We start from the raw sequence: 6,036 nt of genomic DNA on the forward strand, positions 1-6,036 counted from the left end.
TTTTTCAACATTTGTCAATTGGCATGTCTTATCCAATTGTCCAGTTCTGGTTGTTCCTTTTCCTCAGCGCTTAGTGCTTGCATATATCTGAATGCTTCTAAATATTGGACATGTCTCCAAGAAGCATCTGGAGTCTAGTGTGGGTGACAGTAGCCAAGGTTGCTCTTTTGCTGATAGGATTTCTGTGCCTGATGGGCAGAAACTCAGCAGTCATATCATATCACAACACTTAGATGTTGTAGGAAATCGTCACAGGCTCAAGATGTGCTATTAAGATTTTAAAAAGAAAATGACATCATAGGACACTACAAAACAAAAAGAGGTTAACGCTGCAGAAATTATGTTCATTTTTATTTGTATCTTGCCCCTCAAAATGGATGATAAATGGAATGGAAAAGGGAAAGAACAGAACTAGAGAATAGAATAGAATAGAATAGAATAGAATAGAATAGAATAGAATAGAATAGAATAGAATAGAATAGAATAGAATAATTTCATTGCCTTGTTTTTAAGAAGTTTGGAGGTTGGCACAGCTGGTTTTGTGAGAAATGAGAGAGGATCTTTCACCTACATCAATGTAGCATCTAATTTAATTTTCAGAATATTATGTAAAGTGTATAATTAACTACATACACCTGGGACCACATGATTTCTTCCATGAAATTAATTACTGAATGTACTCACAAATAATCTGAGAATGTTAGGTACCAAAATACACCCTCAAAATGCGACTTGACTTACTGTGGATGGGCTTATAGACCAGTATATAGTGTATATTTCTCCTCTAGCCTTTTAAAGTCTTCCTGTATCCCATATGCTTGCATATAAGTCCATCTGTAGCTAAGCAGAGTCTCAAATTTATAACCAAAATACCATGAAAAATGTGGGTTGGCTTATCTGCGGGTGGTGCATTTTTCATGGTATTTTTGATTAAAAATTTTGAGAGAGTTGGCTTATCTCTGGGTGGGCTTATATGCAAGTATATGCGGTATGCATATTTTTTCTATCTGTGAGTAAACTTTCACTACTATGTAATCAGGTATATATAGTTTTGAGATAAAACAGTTGCTTTAAAATATATCCAACTCCCTCTTCTCTGATTTTGAAAGTTTAGCCATGTAAATGTTGCTTTGTTCTGTAACAAAATGGTAAAATAATCAACAGAAATAGGTATGGGTGCATTATTACTGTTCTACATGAAAATTTTTCCAAGGAATACCATTTTAGGAGTTCTTATGAATTCTAAGTTAAGATTCCTTTACCATTTTGTGGTGGGTTCATGGCTGAGCCATTGTAGAACAGAAAAAAAATGGTTTCCTTCTTACCGAAGTATAATAAACCAAACAGTTGTAGAGACAGAAGCAAGAATGAATGAAATAAAATCAGGGTTTATGCATAAGGACAAGAATGGGAACTTCAAGGCAAAGATGAAGATTGTATTCCAGTGGGGGCGCACTGTTTAATCCCGCTGGGGTTGGCTCCAGGGAGATAGTTCTTTGACCTGTATTTTAGTGTCTTCCAAAGGACTATCCTGTTCCCTTTAAACAGAGAAGACTAGTCTTGACATTTTACTTTGTAAGTATCCTCCTGCAGCTTTTAAATTACTGCAAGCCCATTTGAGCATAGTACTGTCTGATTTATAGTGCTGTAGATCTATCTTTAACCGAGTGTAGTATTTATGCCGATAAATCAACGAGGGAGAATTATGCCAAGCTTTCTCAAGCATTCTGGGAAAATGCCTGCTTTGTTCAGCTGCTCTCTTCATTGGCCATTGGCACAAATAGTTTCTTGGACACCGAAAGAAATGGAGATGTACTTGCCATTTTCTGAAGCTGTGATGTAGATTCCAAGCATACTTCTTTGATATCTCCAAGTCTTAAGAGTTAGCTTTTGAAAGCAATGATTTTGCACATCACTATAAACATTTGTCCAGCAATGGAAAATGGGATGTTAACCAAATTGTAAAGATTTCAAAATGTCATGCAAATACTTGGCATAGATACAAGTTGGCAGATTGAACTGGAAGACTTATTTCCATTTTTTTAAAAAAAACATATACGTGTACATATACAAACATCCTTTTAAAAAAGGATTATATTTGTATATGTACACATATATTTTTTCCTTATTTTTTGTTTTTGCTAGATTTATTCTCCGATTGCATTGGTTCTAGTTCTCTTTTAAGCCCATTAAAATAGAATGTGGATGGTTCTATAAGGCAAGCAGTCACTGATACTGCAATGTGCTTTATTTGGAGATTCTGTTCTGTTGCTTCACTGATACAGTTTAAACATTATTGTACTTTTTAATAAATCCTGCCCACAGAAAAGAATTAGAGTAGTCCACATTTGCCAACAAATTACTCATTGTAGTTTTTATAATGCCATTTATTGCTTAAGCCCATTTTGCCATCTCTGGAAATGTGTCACATGTCCTATAAAATGATGGCTGATTTACTACCTTTTAATAAATGAAGTTTGATTAAAGATACTGTAGGTCAATGGGAAAGAACATGTTCATTGGGCATCCAACAGTTTAGATAAAGATTGGCTTCTGTTAACAATCTCCAGCCAGCTGTATATCTGGAAAGTACCAACTTAAGTGAAGACAGCTACTTATGTTAAAGTTCCAGTAGCACATTCAAAATGCTAACATGGCTGTCCTATTTGTCCACAAGCTAATAAACATAAGAGCTTTTTAAAAATATTTTTTAGTTACACTTCAATTTTATTTATTATTTGCTATGGCCAGTGTGTTATTGTATTTCAAATGTTTCTGAACAATTTACATTGAGCAACAATGATGCTAAAGCAAAAATAGTATTCCTAGCTGTGCCATCTAACAGGTCAATTAATCTACAGCAGGGGTGTCAAACTCAATTTCATTGAGGGCTGCATCAGAATTGCGGTTGCCCTCAGGGGGCCGGGTGGGTGTGGCCTGGGTGGGCGTGGCCTACTGGGTGGGCGTGGCCTACTGGGTGGGCGTGGCTAAAGTGCGTATGTCCTACTGGGTGGGCGTGACCAGCTCTACATCGTTCGCATCAAGGGTGTCTATGGGGGCCTGGGCAGGAGTGGGACAGATCTGGGGGTCTCTGGCAGAGGGAGGGTCTCTGGGCCAGGGCCAAGGCAGTGGGGGCCGTTCCCTCACTGTTTCCAGGATGGCTTCGCGGGCCGCATGAAACCACTTCGCGGGCCAGATCCGGCCCCCGGGCCTTGTGTTTGACATGTCTGATCTACAGTATCTCCAAATTCTTTCCCAAGCAAATTTCTTTGTGCCTGGAGGTGGTCCAGATATTAGGGGGACAACCTGTTCTAAAGTACTGGAGGTGCTCATTTAGAAAATTCAGTTATGGAGTCCTTGATGATGATGATCTCTTAAAGAAGGGATCCTTAACAAGCCATCTCTTCCAACTTTTACTTGGAGGTGACCAGATGCAGATAATGTAAAATGGCAATTCTCACAAAACTGAAAATCTAAGTACTGAATTAGGTCCATTCTGATCTGTAACTGATCAGTTTCCTTTTCATGCTGCCTTCCCCTGTAGTTACTAGATAGAGCAGGGGTGTCAAACTCAATTTCATTGAGGGCCGCATCAGCATTGCGGTTGCCTTCAAGGGGCCAGGGTGGGCGTGGCCTACTGGGTGGGCGTGGCTAAAGTGCATATGGCCTGCTGGGTGGGCGTGGCCAGCTCTACATTGTTTGCATCAAGGGTGCCTATGGGGGCCTGGGCAGGAGTGGGACAGATCTGAGGGTCTCTGGCAGGAGGAGGGTCTCTGGGCCAGGGCCAAGGCAGGGGGGGCCATTCCCTCACTGTTTCCAGGATGGCTTCGCGGGCCGCATGAAACCACTTTGCGGGCCGGATCCGGCCCCCGGGCCTTGTGTTTGACATGTCTGAGATAGAGAAACAGTGATCTGCCCAAAGGAGCTGTTTATATGGACAGGAATTGCAGCTAGCAAGCATTTTCCTGTGCTGAATATTGTGTTAATGTATTGCACAAACTCAACAAGCAACCAATGAGTTAAATGGGAGGGCTAACAACAGGCATAGGATAGCTCTTCCTGTTGCTGTTAAGGATTCTGGTTGTGTTCAGATATTGTTTTGAGCTCTGGCTTGTTTAGTCGCATGTTACGTGAAGCCAGCCTTTGCAGTTTCGAGGCCTGGTTTATTGTCTGGCCTTGTAGATGAACCTGCCCATCATGACTTATTCGGCAAAAATAGTTAAAACATAGCTTAGTACAATTCAAACCTCTAACGGCCTCTGAGTATTGGTTGCATGCGGTGGTGGGATTCAGATATGTGAACAACCGGTTCTCTGTGTGGGTGCTGCTTCTGGAAGTCCATTCTGGGCCTGGGCAACAAAAAAATTGGCTACTGGTTCTGCCGAAGTGGTGCCAACTGGGTGAATCCCACCACTGGCTGCATGGGAACATACTGAACAGGATTAGTACCCTTTATGGACAAAGACCAGGGACTAGTCCATCTTTTGTCCCCACCAAGAGCCAGACAGTGAAAATATCTTAAAACTATTTCCAATAGGGCAACCGTATTCTAGGGCTTGGCAGATCAATAGATCACAGTGTGGAGTATTCTTGTTCAAGATGCCAGCAGGTATGTCCTTATATGAAATACTCCATACTGTTCCTCCCATTTTTCATCTCCCCATTGGCTTTTTCTCTTGTGGTCTTTATTCTCCCATCATTGGGATCAACAAGCCTATTGATAGACTGTGCACCCCTTTCCCCACTTCAAACCAACACAACTTACTTGAAAAATAAAATTTGACTCTGGGGAGGGGAAGGGAGGGTGTAAACTGCTGTGCATTTCAAGGTATTATAGCTATTATGGCATGCAATTTAGGAAAATATTTCTAGTAGCACTTTGATATAATTTAAGTACTATCGACAAGTAAATTTTAAAGAATGACCTTTTATTTGAGGATAATGAATTAAAAGTGCTGCCTTTCTAAGGCTCCTTCTTCTAACACTGGCATTTAATGAGCGGCAATCAAGCAAATGCCTGAGAGGGGGGTGGGTGTAATTATACGCCTTCCAATTGGTTAAAATGGGAAATTACCCAAAGGGTAGAAAATAACATATGTGATTTTTCCCTCCCCTCTCCAAGTCCTGTAATTTTTTTTTAAACAGAACTTGGTATTTATATTCTATTTGCCTTACAGCAAAAGGAATAGCAATAATGAAAGGTGGCAGAGTACTTTATTACTCCACCATACAACTTGAAAAAGAAAATATTGTGAAGGGGATTGGAGGAGAACCGAAAAAATAAGAAAGATATATTTAAATGCTTAGAAGCAGGCTGATGGGGAGTCATAAAGGATGAAGGCAGCCGTAACATTTTAAGGGCACAGTTGAAATACTTTGATAGCTCTCTTGTTTTCTGCCGCAATGCAAACAGTTTCTTCAGCTCAAAGGTGACATTAAAAGGGCAGTGTCTGACGAAGGGGAAACGATGGGTTTGGCCGATAATATCTGGGAAGAGTTTGATCCTGTGACTCCGGATGAAGTGGACAGGATCATGGGGAAATTAAGAGCCGCCACGTGTTTGTTGGACCCGTGTCCCTCCTGGCTGTTTTATGCGGCCCAGGAGGTTACACGAGGCTGGCTCCTGGCAGTTATAAATGCTTCCTTGAGTGAGGGGTGCTTCCCTGCCGCCTTGAAGGAGGCGGTGGTAAGGCCCCTCCTCAAGAAACCTGCCTTGGATCCAGCTATTTTAAACAACTTTTGTCCTGTCTCCAACCTTCGCTTTCTTGCGAAGGTTGTTGAGAGCGTGGTAGCACGGCAGCTCCCTTTGGTCCTGGAGGAAACTGAGTATCTGGATCCATACCAATCGGGTTTCAGGCCCGGGTACAGCACGGAGACAGCATTGGTCGCACTGGTGGATGATCTCTGGCAGGCCCGAGACAGGGGTTATTCCTCTGTCCTGGTCCTTTTAGATCTCTCAGCGGCTTTTAATACCATCGACCATGGTATCTTGCTGCGACGTCTTACGGGGTTGGGAGTGGGAGGCACCGTTTTACG

The sequence above is a fragment of the Vipera berus genome (genome assembly GCF_964194415.1).
Source record: "Vipera berus genome assembly, chromosome: 1".
In the NCBI taxonomy this organism is placed as follows: Eukaryota; Metazoa; Chordata; class Lepidosauria; order Squamata; family Viperidae; genus Vipera; species Vipera berus.